This window comes from Meles meles, chromosome 16, assembly GCF_922984935.1.
Source record: "Meles meles chromosome 16, mMelMel3.1 paternal haplotype, whole genome shotgun sequence".
Taxonomy (NCBI): domain Eukaryota; kingdom Metazoa; phylum Chordata; class Mammalia; order Carnivora; family Mustelidae; genus Meles; species Meles meles.
This window is the reverse complement of record NC_060081.1, coordinates 18,478,772-18,498,145: the sequence shown is the minus strand read 5'-3', so window position 1 is coordinate 18,498,145 and position 19,374 is coordinate 18,478,772. Positions and strand designations below refer to the sequence as shown.

The 19,374-nt window shown below is 41.8% G+C and overlaps 1 protein-coding gene across 2 annotated transcripts in view; it reads left to right on the top strand.

Annotated features, from left to right (window-relative positions):
• The first annotated feature begins 7,025 nt into the window (after positions 1 to 7,025).
• Positions 7,026 to 19,374, top strand: part of IL1RL1 (interleukin 1 receptor like 1) — a 36,488-nt gene continuing 24,139 nt past the window's right edge. Inside the window, exon 1 of one of the 2 annotated variants that reach the window (XM_045981153.1) lies at positions 7,026 to 7,139. The gene's annotated coding sequence lies outside the window, so the exon portion shown is untranslated. The remainder of the gene's footprint in view (positions 7,140 to 19,374) is intronic. The other variant, XM_045981152.1, reaches the window with a different exon arrangement.

The window sequence follows — 19,374 nt, the reverse complement described above, 5'->3', positions numbered from 1 at the left end:
ACTTTAATTTATTTGGAACTTAATTTTTTTATCAATTGAACTTTATTTTCCCACTGATTATATTTCATAATGCTCATATTAAAACATTTACTTTGCTTGGATAAATTTAAATGTCTTTAAGACTCTTTAAAACCTGTTCTTGACCCTAGATTTGTTATGTTGTTGTTTTTTTTATCATCTTGTGATAAATTCTTCTGAATGTTTAGGTCTTCTTCCAGATTTTCTGTTTGTTCCATCAAGAAGTTTGTCTCCTCCTGTGCCTGTTCCACATTATTTTAATTATTGAAAGCTTATTGGACAACAGTAGGCTGTGAGAAATATTTGGAGAAAATATTTGGAAGGATAAATCACCCATTCCCTCAACCTTTTATTATTCATTTTTCTCTTATTACTTTTAACATTTTCCTGGAAGATGTTATTCATTTTTTCAAATATTCCTGGAAAGGTGAGAAACAGTATAGCTATTGGGTGTAGTGTGGGCTTCGCTTTCCCAGTAACTGAGTTCAAACTGCAGGTCCCCAGTTGACCCAGCAAATTAATTCACTTCTTCATGGTCCAGCTTCCTTATCTAGAAAGTGGGGGTACCAATAGTCGCTACTTTATAAGTTTATTTTGGCAGTGATTGCTCACATGGTGGCTGGAACCAAGCCTAGAACACATGAGAACTTAATAAAGTGTTAGTTTTGCTGTTTTTATTTATTCTCCAATTTAATTTTAGAATTATTTTGCCAAAGTCCAAAAACATTCATTCTGCTTTACATTGTGATATTATTATGTTTTATTATCTCTTTTAAAAACATAACATGACTCTACTTTTCCTTGTTTTTGTCTCTTCCCTGTCTTTTTGCTGTGTGTATACATACATCATGTTTATACATAATTATATATATCTTGCACAATTATATTCATACACACACTCTTAGAAGTAGGGCTTAGACTTATTTCACTCAGCATAATCACTGAAAAAAGTCAAGCAGAGAGAGTCAAGTATCATATGGTTTCACTTATTTGTGGAGCATAACAAATGACATGGAGGACATTGGGAGATGGAGAGGAGAGGGAGTTGAGGGAAACTGGAAGAGGAGATGAACCATGAGAGACTATGGACTCTGAAAAACAACCAGAGGGTTTTGAAGGGGCGGAGGGGTGGGAGGTTGAGGAACCAGGTGGTGGGTAATAGGGAGGGCACGTACTGCATGGAGCACTGGGTGTTGTGCAAAAACAATGAATACTGTTACGTTGAAAAAATAAATAAATCTTAAAGTTAAAAAATAAAAATTAAAAAAAAGAAGTAGGGCTTAGAAATAGAGGAAGATGTTAGAAATTATTATCTGTGAGTACTAGAGATAACACTCAGAAATACTCAAAATGTCTTCTCTAAACATCACTTAGATTGTCAGAAACACATGATTTTAAGATGACTCTGGTGCCCTAGTATTCTGTTGTTTTGTGCTTCAGACATAAAGATAGTACCTCTTGGATATTATGAGCTTTGTATTATACAAGTACGCTGGCAAAGAAATTGTTTGTTTTAAAACAAAACAAAACAAAACATGTTATTCATGAAGGAAGTTGATTTTGGGAGAACTGGACAGGATCCTGCAGAGAAACAATCTTAAGTGGATGAGTAAAATGACTTTCTGAAAACACATATGGATGGTCTCTGTTGAAATACCCTTCCTTCCTTTCTTAATTCTCCTTTCTTTCTAAATCTAAGTTCTCTTGGAATCCTTTAGAGTATCTGCACTTGATCTCGGAAGGTGACCTGTCATGAATATTTATAAAATAAAGACCATGTTTAAGCTTTTAACAGCCCCATAGGGAAGCTTGCCTCAGGATTTCTAGGTGTAAGGAGACGTACGGTCATGAAGGAAAATGTTGACATCTATTTAGATAAAGGAAAGCATGAGAAGATGACTACAGTTTGATCTTCCTCTTATGCTCTTACAACATGAGAAGGTAAGAGAAGTGACTGAGACACCAGAGAACAGGGGCCTCCACACAGGGGAAATATGGAGGACATGACCTACAGCTGGGTTTTCCTCTTACACACTCCGTGCATTAGAAGCCAAATCATTTGCTTGAGAGTCCAAGGAACAAAGCCATGACAAGAGGAAGCATCACATCACAGTAAGAACGTTTCTGATCAAGACAAAGAGTGTTTGCCGGAAGTCACAGACCCCCTTCCCATGAGTGGGCCGTGACTCCCACCCACAGCTCTCACTAACCCTTCCCTTTCCAACTGGGTCATCTTACTGTCCTTAGAGACCTGTCCCTATGAGGACTCTCAGATGCCATTGCTGACCAGTACAGACATGGTACAGACCTTAGATTTCAAGGAAAAAAATAATGCAGTGTTGCTTTAAAAAAAAAAAAAAAAAGATTTATTTATTTATTTATTTGACAGACAAAGATCACAAGTAGGCAGACAGGCAGGTGGGGAGAGAGAGGAGGAAGCAGACCCCCTGCTTAGCAGAGAGCCCGATGAGGGGCTCGATCCCAGAACCCTGGGATCATGACTGGAGCAGAAGGCAGAGGCTTTAACCCACTGAGCCACCCAGGTGCCCCAGCAATGTTGCTTTTTATGATAAAACAAATTTGTTTCCTTCATGGGGCACCTGGGTGGTGCACTGGGTTGTCTGACTCTTTGTTTTTTTTTTAAATTTTTTTATTTTTAAAATATTTTTATTTATTTGACAGAGAGAAATCACAACTAGGCAGAGAGGCAGGCAGAGAGAGAGGAGGAAGCAGGTTCCCTGCGGAGCAGAGAGCCTGATGTGGGGCTCGATCCCAGGACCCTGGGATCATGACCCGAGCCGAAGGCAGAGGCTTTAACCCACTGAGCCACCCAGGTGCCCCTGATTCTTTGTTTTGGCTCAGGTCCTGTTCTCAGGGTTGTGAGATCAAGCCCTGCATGGGGCTCAGCGTGAAGTCTGCTTAAGATTCTCTCTCCTCTTCTTCCTCTGCTCCTCCCCTACTCTCATACACAGTCTCTCTCTCAAATAAATATATAAATATATATAATATATAAATATATTATTACTATATAATGTATAAATCTTTAGAAATGAATTTGTTTCTTTTGACAAGTGGGCAGAGATCTGTCTAATACATAGATTGTGCATGTAGATACTTGATCTTATGAGACTAGCAGAGGAGTGCTTTCAAGAACTGGGGAGCAATCTCTGAGACAGGAAGTCCTAACAACACACAGAGAAAAAGGTCTATTAAATAGGAATAGACGTTGAATTTTTGATACTTTGTAAGGGAGATACAATGCCAAAACCCCTGGAGATCAAGTCATTTTATATTAGCAAGGACCCCGACTTCTATCTCCTCACTGATAGAACCACAAATGGTTGTAAACAAGTTATTATCAACTAGCAGTTATCTACTGCTGCGTAACAAAATACTCTAAAATTTTAGAGGTTTTTTTTGTTTTGTTTTGTTTTTGCTTTTTTTTAACGTCTTTATTGCCTCTCCATGTGCACCACTCCATGAGCTCTTCACCACATGGCTTCTCTTGGGGTGAGTGATTCAACAGGGAAACTTTACCTAATCTTGGAAGTGGCTAAGTGTTCACTTGTTCCATATTTTATTGGCCATGTAGACTTGCCTGGTACAGCATGGGCAAGGACTGCAAAAGGCAGGCAGAGATCACTTGGCACCATCTTAGAAGCTGGCTCCCATGCCTACTGAAGGTGCTTTTTTCTTGGGACCTCACAGTTTCTAGCTTCCCAATTGCTCATTCTTTTGTTTGAACTGCCCAAGTCTGCCAGGGGACACATGAATATTGTTAAAATGTGGAGCAGTCTAAATGTATTTTATAGAAGTCATTGTAGATTATATTAGGATAAGTGGGAGCCAATTATTAAGGGTAATTGCTTCAATAAAATCATGAACAGCCAATTAAAGTCCTAAAGATAAAAAAATTACCTATGTAGTCAATCATAAAAGATCTGAAAGAACTTAGTATAGTGTGACTATGAAATAAGGTTGAATTTTTATTTCCTCTTAAATACAGTGAAGAGAACAGGGACTCAGGGTGAAGGGTGAGGTAGAAACCCACAAGGCGAGTTTGATAAGGAAGTAAAGTTTCTGTTTATATATTCAATTTGATTTGAGTTTTCTGAGTTAAAACATCACTCCTACAGTTTTCTGTTATTTTTCCACAGATGCTGAGATTATTTTATAAGTTATTCAGATTTTGTATTTATAAGGCTTTCCTATGTTTTGAGTAATTCTCTACTCCTTGGGAAAATAAAGCAGCAAAGCTTACCAGTCAACATATTCAATGGGTTGTAGCAACCAGGTAAGAGGTGAGAAGGTGCTAGAAGGGGGAAAAGGGTGCTCATGAGGATGGAAAGGTGAAACAAAGATAGAAGTGACAGAGAGAAATGAATTGACAATCTGTACCTTCAGCTTCTTTCTAAAAGGGCGGGGTGCAGCCTTTTAAGCTGCCTAGCACCTTGGTGGATTTGGGGTGTTCTCATATAAGGACAGGCACTGGGAGGAAGTGAAAGGCTCCTGAGCCCTTCTGGGAGGGATGGCTTGGTGATGAGCAGATGTGAGAGGGGATGAAGGAGAGAGCACCCGCAGATGTAGGAGGCCATGAAATCTGCTGTGATGCACCAGTCTTTGCTCGGTGGGCCACATTTTAGAACTGTTTGGTGTAAATGGATTTCTTGTGTACACACTGGAAAAGGATCTGAATTCTAGGCTGCTGCCAAGTAGAATAGATGGGACTTCTGCAGACAGCTGCCGGGGACAGGGAGGACCTTGACGTAACGGGCCCAGGCTGTAGTGGACCTCATAGGGAGGACCTGGGTTGTCATTTGGTTATCAAATTGGTGGGGGTCTGAACCAATTATTCCTTGTTCTCCAAGGTGCAAGGAAGACCAGCTCACCTCTTGGTTTTGGCCATTTGGTGAGATTCTTGACATTTGAGAGCTCATTTTGGTTTGGGTGCAGAGCTAAAATGTTCTCTCCATGTGGACAAAAACCCACTTGCAAACACACAAACAAGCTTCTGCACGGGCGTGCACGCGTGTGTGCGCACGCGCACCCCCCCCCCCCCAAACACATTTCTGCTCTTTCAACAGTGCCAATCTGTTGTTATCATTACAGATTAAGGAGTTTGGCCACTTTTGATCTCTCCTTTCATGTCACTGAACAGCGAGTTACCACATGTTTCTCTGCTCTGTCACAGAGAAGCATCATCTCCTGTTGATTCTGGAGTGCTTTTGCTTAGGAGAGTCACCTCTAAGGAGTCCAGTCAGTTCTAGTGGGTATGGCCTGAGGGAAAATCATACTTGCAGTGCACCATCTTGGGGAGAGACTCTGGAGGGGGTGGGCTCTCCTCTCTCCCATAGTCTCCTAGTCTTTCCCTCCCAGGTGGGCACCTCCATAGAAATCTCTGAATTCCACAATTTTCAGTGCCCTGGCAGTTAGAGGGATGGTTAAAGAGAAATTTCCTGAAGCTGCCCATGACTATGAGGCCCCTCTATTTTCCTTCAAATAAATTTGAAGGACCTCAAGAGGCATTGGCCTCCCTGAACTTCAGATTGCTTACACTGTTGATGGAAACATTGAAAGTGCCATTACTCATCCTGATAACATTAGAATATGTAAGTACCAATGCTGAGAGAGTCTTTGAAAGATCAAGTGCACAGCAGAATTGGCACAAGTTTCTAAACACTGCTGTCTCAGCACTCATATGATGGTAAAGGATATCAAGAGATCTAGAGTTAGAGGAGACCAGTAGCTTAATCAGGCCAGAAAGATTTTTTGAATTCTGCTCTTGAATAAAAACAACTTGATGGTCTTCCAATAAGCTACCCTACTTTTAAAATATTGTTGCAAATTTAATTTAAATTTATTAATTTCATTAATTTAAGTTCTAATTTAAACTCACAATTTTCAGATTTGTAAAATGCTACATTCCCCTCCACCCACCCACACATATTTTTTCTTCATAAAATTTAATTTCCTTGAGGTCTGAAATGAGTCTTCTCGTTCTCTCACACCTTTCACAGTGCCTGATACCATGTTGGGTGCCTCAAGGAGTACTGTTCAGTTTCGTGTTTGAGCATAATTTCCTCAGGTCTCTAACAGCAAGTAAGAAACGATAAATGACCTTATGAAAGCATGGTCCATATCAAGATTACATAATGTGTAATTAGATTCTGCTGTCAATCTTCGTCTTTTAGTATGGTGGCCATAGGTAAGGAGAAGAGGTCATTTGACTCCCTTGTTGAGACTGCATTCTTGAAGCAACCATGAAAAGAGGTATTTGGGGGGAGTGTGCATGAGAGTGTGTGTGTGTGTGTGTGTGTGTATGCACAGGAATAATGGTGGTGGGTGGAATAGGTTGAGTACGTGATAGAGCAGAAAGCCATCGGTATCCCTTAATATGGGTGATTCGTTATACAGACTATTCACTTAATATTGATGACAATTCCCTTTGCTCAGGAGACGTAGAGAGATTAAGGAATTTGCCTTTCCTTGTCCTGTCTGTTGCCTTGGGCAAGGGAATCATCAGACTCTGAGCCTCCGATAAAGCTCTGAGGAGTGCCTGGGATTGAACATGCCAAGTCCCTGCCCACAGACCCTGGCTCCCACTTACATGCCTGATATGCATTCAGACTTTCAAACCGTTCACACTGAGGCCCCAGCAGGTATAAAACTTGCTGCAGGACGTGCACAGTTGCTTTAGGACCTGCAGCTTTCAGGAAGTTACAGCTGCCAACTCACTCTTGAGGCACTGAGTGACCCGCCACCTACAAGGAGTCGGGGAGGTTTTGCTGAGAAAGTCACCCACAAGGGAGGGAAATTCTGCTTAAGATGAAATGTAACCATCTAGGGAGATAAGCTGAACATCGGGAGGGGGCCATCATCAGAGATATTGGAAATAGACAATGTGATGTAAACAGTAGTGGGTGTTTGTTACCAGCACCGTTCAGGAGTTTAGCTTATCAGGAGCCTGGTTCCTGTGTCTTCACTGATAAAGCAAATGGGAGGTTTTTAAAGAAAGAGTGGCTTATTATACCTAGCAGAGGTCTGTTGGACAAATTGGTCTTCAGAGTTAAGCTCTGTTGGTAGAAAGTAGGGGAAGAAAGCTCAAGTGTGACTCGCTGCTGGTAAGTGCCCTCGGGTTGTTCTGTAAATACTTCTATCGCAAAGGGAATGAAATTTTAAAGCAGAAATTTAGGTTAAAAAGAATAATTGCTCTCCATTTTTGTTGTTGTTATTGTTTAGGGAAAAATAGTATTACCAGTTGGGAAAATCAAGTTAGTGAGTGAAGGAGTGTTTTGTAGTCTTGTTGGTGTGATATGGGATTTTGGCTTCGTGGGTTAGAAAGTTCTGGGAGAGGGCGGGAAAGGAAGGGGGCCTTGCAGTGTAGACACAGCCTGCGTATTCCAGCTGGTCTTTCTGGAGTCCCTGAAAATCCCCATGTGATGGGGAAAAGAGCTCAGGAAGTTCACACTGCTCCTGGGCAGTGGGGGTGAGGGGGAGGCCTATGGCACGGGAGGGAAGTCAGCCAACAGGGAGAAGAAAACGGGATGGAAAACAAGTGGTGGGTACATGGAGGAGGGCTGGGGTGAACAAGTGATTTCAGTTCACATTTGTCTTGGTGCCTGCTCTGAGGTTCTGCCTGATGGCCACATTCTCTTTCTCACTGAAGGCTGCCCTACCAAGCGTGTCGATCCAAGTATGGCAGCGCAGACCCCCAAAGCCTTACCCACTGAACCTCAGCATTTCCTCCTAATTTCTTCCAGGAGCAGAGACATGGGATCTATGCTTCCCCATGGCTGCAACAGTTCTCTCACCAGTGTCTGAGGCCAAACTGTGTGTCCTTGCCCCCCAGATATCAGTAGGAACATTGCTGTCCTGTTTCTGCTATTCTGTGTAGAGTATTTGAGACAGAAAGCTCTGGGGTTGTGCAGAATTGCATCTAATCCCTGCTCTTACACTCATGAGATGCACAACTCTAGGCAATTCATCTAACTGCTTTCATTTTTGTGTTCTTTACCCACAAAACCAACATGTTAGCTCTAATGCCCAAACTCCGAGGGTGGTTTCTAAATATGAAATGGACACAGAGTGTTTAGTTCAGTTCCTTGCTGACAGTAAATGCTGAGTAATGTCAGCCCTCCTCGTCATCATTGTTTTTCCTTTCCTGCTCTAGAAACTCTTATGTCTGTGCCCAGCAGACGGGCTGTCAGGATGCTGGTTTGGACTTTACAGAATCCCCAGCAAGTCATCAGGTTCTCTCTGTTCTCGAATGGGTTGTTTAGATGAGGCGATTGATCCCCAGAGTGTTTTCCTAACTGACGCCTCTACTCTTGGAGAACAGTAGCTCAAGCAGATCTGGTGTCTGGTTTTCAGATACCTCTTTCTCCAGGAAGGGAGCTCTTCGTCTGAGTCCTTCCAAATACTCATCCTGTGATTGGGAGGGTCTGTCTTTCTCTGCTCACCCCTCCACACCTCCCAGTTTTCTGTGGCTGCAGAGATGGACAACTTCGAAGGAGAGAGTCTGCAAAGTCTGGGATGACATTGGGATCCAAGTGCAAACATGCAGGGGGGTAGGCACAAAGCCGGAGTCTCCCAGCTGGGGGGAGGCTGAAACTGTGTGAGTGTAGCACGTGTGTGTGCACGTGTGTGTGCACGTGTGTGCATGCCATTGGACCCGTCCTTGCTCAGGATAAAGGGAAAAGTCCCTCTGGTCTGGAACAGAACTCTGACAGCAACCAAGTCCAGTTTTCCAGAAACAAGAAGGGAAAAGAGCCAGCCAGGCTGTTTGGATTCTAAAACAGGAGACTTTATTTATTTTTTTTAATTTTATTGTGATAAAAATCCTTAACATGAGACCTACCATTTTAATAAATTTTTAAGTGTGCCATCCGATATTGTTAACTAAAAGTATAGTATTGTACAGCAGATCTCTAGAAATTATTCATCTTGTTTAACTGAAACCTTATGCTTGTTGGTTACCAACCCTCAGCTTTCCCCCTTCTCTGAGCTCCAGGAAGCCACCATTCCACTCTTTGGTTCTATGTATTTGACTTTACATCCATGGAATTGCATAATATTTGTTCTTCTGTGACTGTTCTGTTTCACTTAGTGTAATGTCCTCAAGGTTCAGACTGAATATCATCATTCTATCGTATGTGTGTACTCCACTTTCTTTACCCATTCATCTCCCGCATGGACTTACACCGTTTCCACACCCTGGCTGTTGTGAAGAGTTCTGCAGTGAACAAGGGAAGGCTAATATCCTTTGAGACCTAGATTAATACCCAGAAGTGGGATTGCTGGGTCACTCATTCAATTTTCCATTTTTAACTTGTTTGGGAACCTTAGTAAGTTATCCTTAAGAACTATCCCATTTTGCATTCCCATCAGCAGTGTACAATGGTTCCAATTTCTCCACGTGTTTGCCAATGCTTATCTTTTGTTTCTTTGATAATAGCCATCCTGGCAGGTGGCAGGTGCTATCTCATTGTGGGGTTGGGTTTACCCTTACTGGATGGCTCTTAGCTGTCTGTATGTCTTCTTGGGATAAATGTCTATTCGAGTCATTAGCCTATGTTTTAACTGGGTTTGTCTTTCTTTGCTATTGAATAGTAAGAGCTGCTTATATATTTTGGAGGTCAATTCCTCATGAGACATATAGCTTGCAAATGTTTTCTCCTCCCACAGATTGCCATTTCACTCTGTTGATCATTTCCTTTGTCATGCAGAGGTTTTTAGTTCAGTTAGTTCTATTTCTCCTCTTGATTTTTGTCTCTTTTATGCTGCTTTTGATGTCTTATCCCTGAAATCATTGTCAAGACCAATGTCATGAAGCTTTCCCCCTCATTTTCTTTTAAGAGTTTTATTGAAATTGGGCTCCGGCCTGTGTGGGACACAGTTGTCTTCAGTGCACTTGTAATAACGTAGCAGAAGCAGCAACGATAACTATGTATTGAGGGGGTCTGCTCTGGGCTGGTGCCTGAGCCAACTGCTCTCCATCTACCATATCCTGTTGTCATTATGATGATTCTGTGAAGTGGGGGAGAACCCCAGCTCTGGCTGATTTGAATTCTGTGCATTCAACTCTTATGCCATGCCAGTGCTAGGGAGAGCTTGGGCTCACTGTAGCAAGACTAAACATGAGCACAAAAAGGGTTGGGTTGGGTCTGTTGGATTGTGTGGCTGAGCCCCAGGTGCAAGCGGACAGTGCTGTGATGGAAAAACAGAATAAAGATGGTGTCCACGACAGTGTAACTGAGTTTAAACAAGACCTTATAACTTATTCCCCGGGTGGATGGATAACTTGGAATTTCAACAGCTGAAGACCTTGTCCAAGACGGTTTTTGACAATTTCCTTCAGTGTGACTTAAGTATGGATGTTAGGTGCCCATTTGATCTCACTGTAAGCTGGCAGTCGAGACTTCCCTCTGTGTTCCTCTCAGAAGCCTTGTGGTCAAGGTGCTAAAAGGACTGGGGGTGAGTCCCTGTACACAGGAGCCTCCACACTCTTGTCCCTACTTGCCCCACTGAGGATCCCAGGACAGAGGCTTATCCTTGAGGAAAGGGAATGGGATGACATGAATTGATCTGAGGTTGTTGGTCCCTCTCCCTGCTCCTCACACTCTCAGCCCACTCCCAGGACCAACCTGCTCTTTCTAAAGTCCTCTTCACCCTGAGTCCTAGGTTGGCCAGAAAACATCAGCCACTCTCTGCCAGAAGCCTGGCTTTCTGTACACTGAAGGCTTTAATTCACCATCAGAGCAGTAATCATTAATACAAAAAAAAAAATCCATCTCTTGACTCCAGCATTTGGGGGGACAAGTTTTCTAGGGTTTTCCTACTCTGTAGGAATGATAAGTAGAGAAGGAAAGACAAAGCATTCAGTTATGAATTACTTCATCTTTTTTCTCTCTTTGCGCAGGGCTCCTATAGATTCTGGGTTGGAATATTCAAAAGTGCCTTATCTTCATTTTGGTTATTTTTGGGTGGGGTCACTGTTTCTGGGAAATTTAAGCATGTCACACCCAATAAGTCTCTGTTAGATTACTGCTGACATAATTATCAACTTTTAAAGACATCAGGAAATTATTTTTCAAAAGATAAAATAAAAAATTAAGGTTTTCAAAAAGTGATCAACATTAAGCTTTATAAAATGAAAATATTTTAAAATAAATCATGGTGATTAAGTAAGTGATCTTAGAATGACTTTGCCTCCTCTGTCATTATATTTTGAACAAACCAGAGGTTGAACTCAAGCATGAATCCTTTTGACTTTTCTTTTTTCTCTGTCCTTTTGTATATATGTGTGTTCTCACTTTAATTTTCCCTTTCTTCAATCTGTTAGTGATGGTTTGTACCTCTGGCCTCTGAGCCAAACAGAGAGCTGATCCACTCACCTTCTATTTCTCCTTCCACCTTTATAATGAAAACATCCTTAAATATGGCACCCTTATGAACAAAAAGATTCAATTCACTAGCAATCTATTTTTTTTTAAATTTTTTGGTATATATATATATATATTTTATTTATTTATTTTCAGTGTAACAGTATTCATTGTTTTTGCACCACACCCAGTGCTCCATGTAGTACGTGCCCTCCCTATTACCCACCACCTGGTTCCTCAACCTCCCACCCCCTGCACCCTCTGGTTGTTTTTCAGAGTCCATAGTCTCTCATGGTTCATCTCCCCTTCCAGTTTCCCTCAACTCCCTCTCCTCTCCATCTCCCCATGTCCTCCGTGTTCTTTGTTATGCTCCACAAATAAGTGAGACCATATGATACTTGACTCTCTCTGCTTGACTTATTTCACTCAGCATAATCTCTTCCAGTCCCGTCCATGTTGCTACAAAAGTTGGGTATTCATTCTTTCTGATGGAGGCATAATACTCCATTGTGTATATGGACCACATCTTCCTTATCCATTCATCCGTTGAAGGGCATCTTGGTTCTTTCCACAGTTTGGCGACCGTGGCCATTGCTGTAAAAAACATTGGGGTACAGATGGCTCTTCTTTCACTACATCTGTATCTTTGGGGTAAATACCCAGCAGTGCAATTGCAGGGTCATAGGGAAGCTCTATTTTTAATTTCTTGAGGAATCTCCACACTGTTCTCCAAAGCGACTGTACCAACTTGCATTCCCACCAACAGTGTAAGAGGGCTCCTCTTTCTCCACATCCTCTCCAGCACAGGTTGTTTCCTGTCTTGCTAATGTTGGCCATTCTAACTGGTGTGAGGTGGTATCTCAATGTGGTTTTAATTTGAATCTCCCTGATGGCTAGTGATGATGAACATTTTTTCATGTGTCTGATAGCTATTTGTATGTCTTCGTTGGAGAAGTGTCTGTTCATATCTTCTGCCCATTTTTGGATATGATTATCTGTTTTGTGTGTGTTGAGTTTGAGGAGTTGTTTATAGATCCTGGATATCAACCTTCTGTCTGTACTGTCATTTGCAAATATCTTCTCCCATTCCGTGGGTTGCCTTTTTGTTTTGTTGACTGTTTCCTTTGCTGCGCAGAAGCTTTTGATCTTGATGAAGTCCCAAAAGTTCATTTTTGCTTTTGTTTCCTTGGCCTTTGGAGACATATCTTGAAAGAAGTTGCTGTGGCTGATATCAAAGAGGTTACTGCCTATGTTCTCCTCTAGGATTCTGATGGATTCCTGTCTCACGTTGAGGTCTTTTATCCATTTCGAGTTTATCTTTGTGTACGGCGTAAGAGAATGGTCGAGTTTCATTCTTCTACATATAGCTGTCCAGTTTTCCCAGCACCATTTATTGAAGAGACTTTTTTCCCACTGTATATTTTTTCCTGTTTTGTCGAAGATTATTTGACCATAGAGTTGAGGGTCCATATCTGGGCTCTCCACTCTGTTCCACTGGTCTATGTGTCTGTTTGTTTGTTTGTTTTTTTGTTTTAAGATTTTATTTATTTATTTGACAGAGAGAGAGATCACAAGTAGACAGAGAGGCAGGCAGAGAGAGAGAGAGAGAGGGAAGCAGGCTCGCTGCTGAGCAGAGAGACCGATGCGGGACTCGATCCCAGGACCCTGAGATCATGACCTGAGCCGAAGGCAGCGGCTTAACCCACTGAGCCACCCAGGCGCCCCTATGTGTCTGTTTTTATGCCAGTACCACACTGTCTTGGTGGTACTGCTTTGTATTAAACCTTGAAATCGTGTAACGTGATGCCGCCAGTTTTGTTTTTGTTTTTCAACATTTCCTTAGCAATTCGGGGTCTCTTCTGATTCCATACAAATTTTAGGATTATTTGCTCCAGCTCTTTGAAAAATACCGGTGGAACTTTGATCGGAATGGCATTAAAAGTATAGATTGCTCTAGGCAATATAGACATTTTAACAATGTTTATTCTTCCAATCCAAGAGCATGGAACGGTCTTCCATCTTTTTGTGTCTTCTTCGATTTCTTTCATTGTAGTTCATACAGTACATTGAGAACTGTAGTTCCTCGAGTACAGGTCCTTTACCTCTTTGGTTAGGTTTATTCCCAAGTATCTTATGGTTCTTGGTGCTATAGTAAATGGAATCGATTCTCTAATTTCCCTTTCTGTATTTTCAGTTAGTGTATAAGGAAGCCACTGATTTCTGTACATTGACTTTGTATCCTGCCACTTTACATAGTTGCTGTATGAGTTCTAGTAGTTTCAGAAGGAACTCAAACACCTGGAAGCTAAAACTTAAACAATTCATGGAAACCAGTAAGAATGAAGACACTTCGGTCCCAAACCTATGGGATACAGCAAAGGCGGTTCTAAGAGGGAAATACATAGCCATCCAAGCCTCCCTCAAAAAAATTGAAAAATCCAGAATATACCAGCTGTCTCTACACCTTAAAGAACTGGAGAATCAACAACAAATCAAACCAACTCCACACACAAGAAGGGAAATAATCAAGATTAGAGCAGAGATCAATGAGGTAGAAACCAGAGATACAGTAGAACGTATCGATGAAACTAGAAGCTGGTTTTTTGAAAGAATCAATAAGATTGATAAACCATTGGCCACACTAATCCAAAAGAAAAAAGAGAAATCCCAAATTAATAAAATTATGAATGAAAAGGGAGAGATCACAACTAACACCAAGGAAATAGAAACAATCATCAGAAATTATTACCAACAGTTATATGCCAATAAGCTAAGCAACCTAGATGAAATGGATGCGTTCCTGGAAAACTATAAACTCCCAAAATTAAACCAGGAAGAAGTTGACAACCTGAATAGACCTATATCTAGTAATGAGATTGAAGCAGTGATCAAAAACCTCCTTAAAAACAAGAGCCCAGGACCTGACGCATTCCCTGGGGAATTCTACCAGACTTTCAAAGAAGAAATAACACCAATTCTCCTGAAGCTGTTCCAAAAAACTGAAGCAGAAGGAAAACTTCCAGACTCTTTTTATGAAGCCAGCATTACCCTGATCCCCAAACCAGCAATCTATTTAGACAGGAAATTAATCTTTATGCTTGCCTAACAATGTTTCTTCATTTGTTCATTCAAAAGCTATTTATTGAGGACCTATAATGGGATACATAGGGGAACAAAACAGAAAAAATATATATATGTGGTGCATAGGCCAAGGATTTTGTGTGGTTGAAGGTGATACAAGTCACAGAAAAAAAAAATAGAGCAGAGGAGGGAGACTGGAAGTGTAAGGTTAGTTGAGGAGGTGGTAGACCTCATTAAGGAGAAAGTGAGGGAATGAGCTGGACAGATGCCTGGTGGAGGGAATCTAAGATAGAGGAACCACCTGTGCAAATGCTCAGAGGTAGTGTGGGATATTCAAGGGAGCGGGAAGAGAAAGGTGTGCCTGGGGTAGAATGATGGTAGGGTAGAGAGCATGGAAAAACCCAAATCAGAGAGGTGTGAAGGGTAGCAGACCACAGAGGGCTTTTTGTTCGTTACAGAGAATTTGGTCTTTATTGAATAAAAGGGAAGGTTTGAGAAGAAGAGTGATTGACATGGTCACAATATTTTCTGCTCTGAAAGAAGATTATAAGAGGAAAGGGAGAGACCAAAGAGATGAATTTGGAGGACATTGCAATCATCCAGGGAAGAGACAGAGGTAGCCTGGACTACCAGTAAGTGCCATAACAAGGGGGCACATGCTTGGGCCCTGAATATGCCTGAAAGTAGATTCAGTGGGACTTGCTGATGGATTAGAGAGAGGGTGTTGGAGAAAAAGAAGCATAAGGACGCCTCCAGGGACTCCTATCTATGCAGCTGTGAAGATGGAGTTATCATCAACCAGGCTGTTAAAAGAGATTAGAAGAGCAGGTTTTGGTGGAACAGGTGACATTTAGAGCCAGGACTCTTGGGGGAGGTCATCAAGAGGATGTGACTGTTGGTCGCCCCTCAAGCTGGAAGTCAGAAGCTCCTCCCCTCCTCCCCTATCCTTGGAATGTGCATCCTGCTTGCTTTCTCCACTCCCGAGGCTGCTCCAAGGACATACACTTGAGAGAGCAATGTGGTGTTAAGACCATCTGGACGGTCTACACTACTGAACCCAGTTAAATCCTCTGTAAGAACATTTAAGATTTGGCAGGCAAATGCAGAGATCTATTTATCTTGCTGTTACCTCGCAAGTAAGTTCCCTTGCCATTAAGACTGCCACCTACCTACCTGGGGTTGCCTGCCTCTTTCTTCAGCCTCTCCCTGCCCCCCACATATGGGGGCCAGTTTCAGATAATGCCTGGGAAGCACCTGAGGAGGTTGGGAACCCACAGAAACTGGATGACATCACATGAGGGATGAGTGCCCATAGAGAAGAAAAGAGGTTCAAGGACTAAATCATGATGTGATGGGGAGAGGTGAGGCATGAAGGAACAGCCAGTGAGGGGTCCTACAGGAAGATGAAGGAGAAGTCTCTCACATGTGACCGAGACACCTTCAAGGGAAGATGAAGGTGGATGACTGACACTGGCTTTAGCAAGGACATGGGGGTGATCAGTGACATCGACAGTAGCATAATGCCATTAGGATCTTACCTATTTATTAGCAAATTGAAAGTTAAAGAGATAAGTAATGCAGTGTTCCCAAAGTGGGTTCACAGTCGATCAAGTTATTTACAAAACAACCAAGCAAACACACAAAATGAGAAAAAGAAACAGAGAAATGATTCTAAGTTAACTTATTTTAACTTATACTGAATTCTCAACAGTTCTCCAGTATTTTATGAGAGAGATCCATATTTGTATTTTAGGGAGAGGTGAATACTTTTCTGCAGGGACGTTTTATGGTGAAAATAAAACTTTTGTGCTCTGATGGCCTGTCTTCTTTCAGTCTTAGTCTCCTGGGCTTAATTTCATCTATGTTCACTGACATCTCCCAAGTTGTTTCCTTAGCCTGAATGTGTTTGCTGAACGTCAGGAGCAAGGACATTGACTTGCTCCAGGAGCACTCCGTTGACTTGCCATCTTCAGTGGTATGTCTAATAGATTTGTCAAGCTGACTATGTCCCCCACCCAGCCAGTCTTACTCCAGAATCTATTTCACCTGCAGTAGCCCCATCTCAGTGACTAGTAACCCCTTCATCCAGTTGGTTGGGTCAAACCTTGGAGTCACCTTTGGCCACTCTCTTTCTTTCACATCCCAGATCCTAACCATCAAGAAATCTTGCCCGCAGTACGTCAACATATATCCAAACTCCAGTCTTTCTCTCGCCACCTACATTGCCATCTCCCTCTCGCCTGGAGGGCCACAGAGTCTTCTGATTCATTCTCCTCCTTCATCCCTCATCCTTCTTAAGGGCATTTTCAGCTCCCATGCCATTCCCTGGCTTGAAATCCTCCAACAGTTTTCTTCTCACAGAGTAAGAGTCCAAGTGCTCAAAATGACTCATGGAGCTTGACAGGCTTGGATTGCCAGACCTCTCCGACCTCCTCTTACTTTCTGGCCATTTTTTATTCCACTCAAGCATGTGGTTCCCTGTGGCTCCTCTGACCTACCAGGCCTGCTCTGCTCCAGGCCGTCCACACTGCCTGTCCCTTCTGCCTGGGCCCTCCTTCAGCTGTGTATCTAAATGTGTATCCTTCCCAGGCCCCCCTCCTGAAAATTCCATTTCTCCCCTTCTCTTTCCTTCCCTAGTCTGCTTTCTTTTTCTAATTGTAACACCATCTAACATTGGTTATAAATATCTTTTACTTCTTTCTATTGTTTATGATCTTTCTTCTCTGCCAGGAGGTAAATTCCACATGGGTGGGTATTTTCACCTGTCTTTGTTCTGTGTGGTGCTGGACCCCCGTATCTGAAGCAGCGATGGACATCTAACAGAGGCCCTCACAGTGGCAGGGGGGTGTGGGTTCAGCATTGTGTGCTTCCAAGTCCTGTTGAGGCTGAGTTGGTAGGCAGGACCATGCTAATTATTAAAACACTGAAATAATTCCTTACTGATGAGTCCGTAACCCCTACATCAGCCCCTTCCCTCCACTGTACCCTCCACTGTACTTCCCTGGCACCCCCTTCCTCCATAATCCAGAAAACACAGGGTTAAGCCCAGCTCCTTTGCAGTGGCTGGTGTCCTTGTCACTAGTCAGCGCCCACGAGACGTTGCTTCTGTCAGAGATTTCAAGCATCGCCTTCGCTCTCATCTGAGAAATGACCAATAAGCTTAGCTGGTTGCTCATAATCTTGGATAGAAAAATTGAGATAAATTCGGAGAGGAAATTTACCTAAAAAGTTTTTTGGGAAAAGGACAGACCACAGAATTTGTTCTGGACAGCTTGTTCTTGGAAGCATTCCCCACCCTGACTCTCCCCCACCACCCTCAAAATTAACAGTATTCTCTACAGATCATTTATTTGGGAAAGTTTGGTGACAAAACACTAGCAAGACCTCCTGTGAAGATTTCTCATGGTATCCCAGAAATGAACTTAGGTCTCTTGACTTCAGTACAGTGTTGCTCCTATTATATACGTGGGAAAATAAGACTTTATTTTATTTTACTGTTTTACTGGGAATAAATAACACTCAGTTGAAACCATATATCTTAAATGTTGGATGAGATTTAATGATTGCATTCACTCATGTAATCACCATCCCAAACACCATGGAAAATACTTCTTACCAGAAAGTTCCTACCCACACTTTTCCCACCAAATTCCCACAATTTCAAACACATGCTTTCAGATTCCCAGCAAAAGTTAATTAGCCTGTCATTGAGCTTCATAGACATGTAGTATGTACTTTTCTATATTTAGACATAATTTTAGGGGGGGATGGGCAGGTTTTTTTTAGTTTTTTGTTTTGCAACAAACTCAAACTTACTGGATGTGATCTTTTCAAGATTCATCATAGTATTATATCAGTAGTTCCTTTTTTTAATGCCTTTCCTTAGTCCATTCTGCTGATAGATGTTTGAATTGTTTTCTGTTTCTGGTATATGAATATGACATTCATAAACATCCTTTTGTAAGTGTTTCATGGACATGTGCTTTTAATTCTCTTGGGTAAATACTTAAAGTGGAATTGTGAGGTTGCAGAGCAGATGTTCCTTAACTTTTGGTTTCATTTATCTGCTCCTTGAGATGTACATGCAATAAAATACGCACATTTTCGGTGTAAAGTTCGGTCAGCTGTGACAAATGTATGCCGTATGAAACCATCATCTCAAATTCAGGTATCATCCCATCAAATTCTCTTACTCTCCTTTATAGTTATTTGACTCCCACAACCCCCTCCCCTTACCTTTGCAGTTTATAAACATTATAGAATGTTAGAATTATAGAATAAACAGTATAGAATGGAATCATACAGTGTGTGCTCTTTTACACCTGGCTTTTTCCACACAGCCCAGGGTTTCTGGAATCCATCTGTATTGTGTTCTTCTTTTTGTTTTTTAATTGCTGAACAGCTTTCCATCATGAGGGGAAAATAGTTGATCCATTCACGTGTTGTTGGCCATCAAGATTCTGTGAACATTGGGGTGTGAGTCTTTTTGTGGGTACAAGTTTTGATTTTCTTTGAGTAAATCCTTAGGAGAAGAATTTCTAGCAGTTACCAGAAGCTTCCAAACTGTGTTCCAAAGTCATTTATGATTTTATACTCCCACCAGGCTTGTATAAGTGTTCTAGTTACACCACAGCCTTCTGTCAACATTTGGGATTGTCAGTCTTTGTGAGGCCATCAAAAAGAATCTCATCCCATCAATAGAGTCTCATCAGACTATTTACATTTCTCTAAAGACTAGAAATTTTGAGCACCTTTTTAATGTGTTTGCTGGCCATCAGTATATTTTGTGAAATCACAGTTTGAGTCTTTTTTTTAAAAATCAGGCTGTTTTGTCTTCTTCATATTGATTTGCATGAGCCATTCATAAATTATAGATACAGGTCTTCCATCAGAT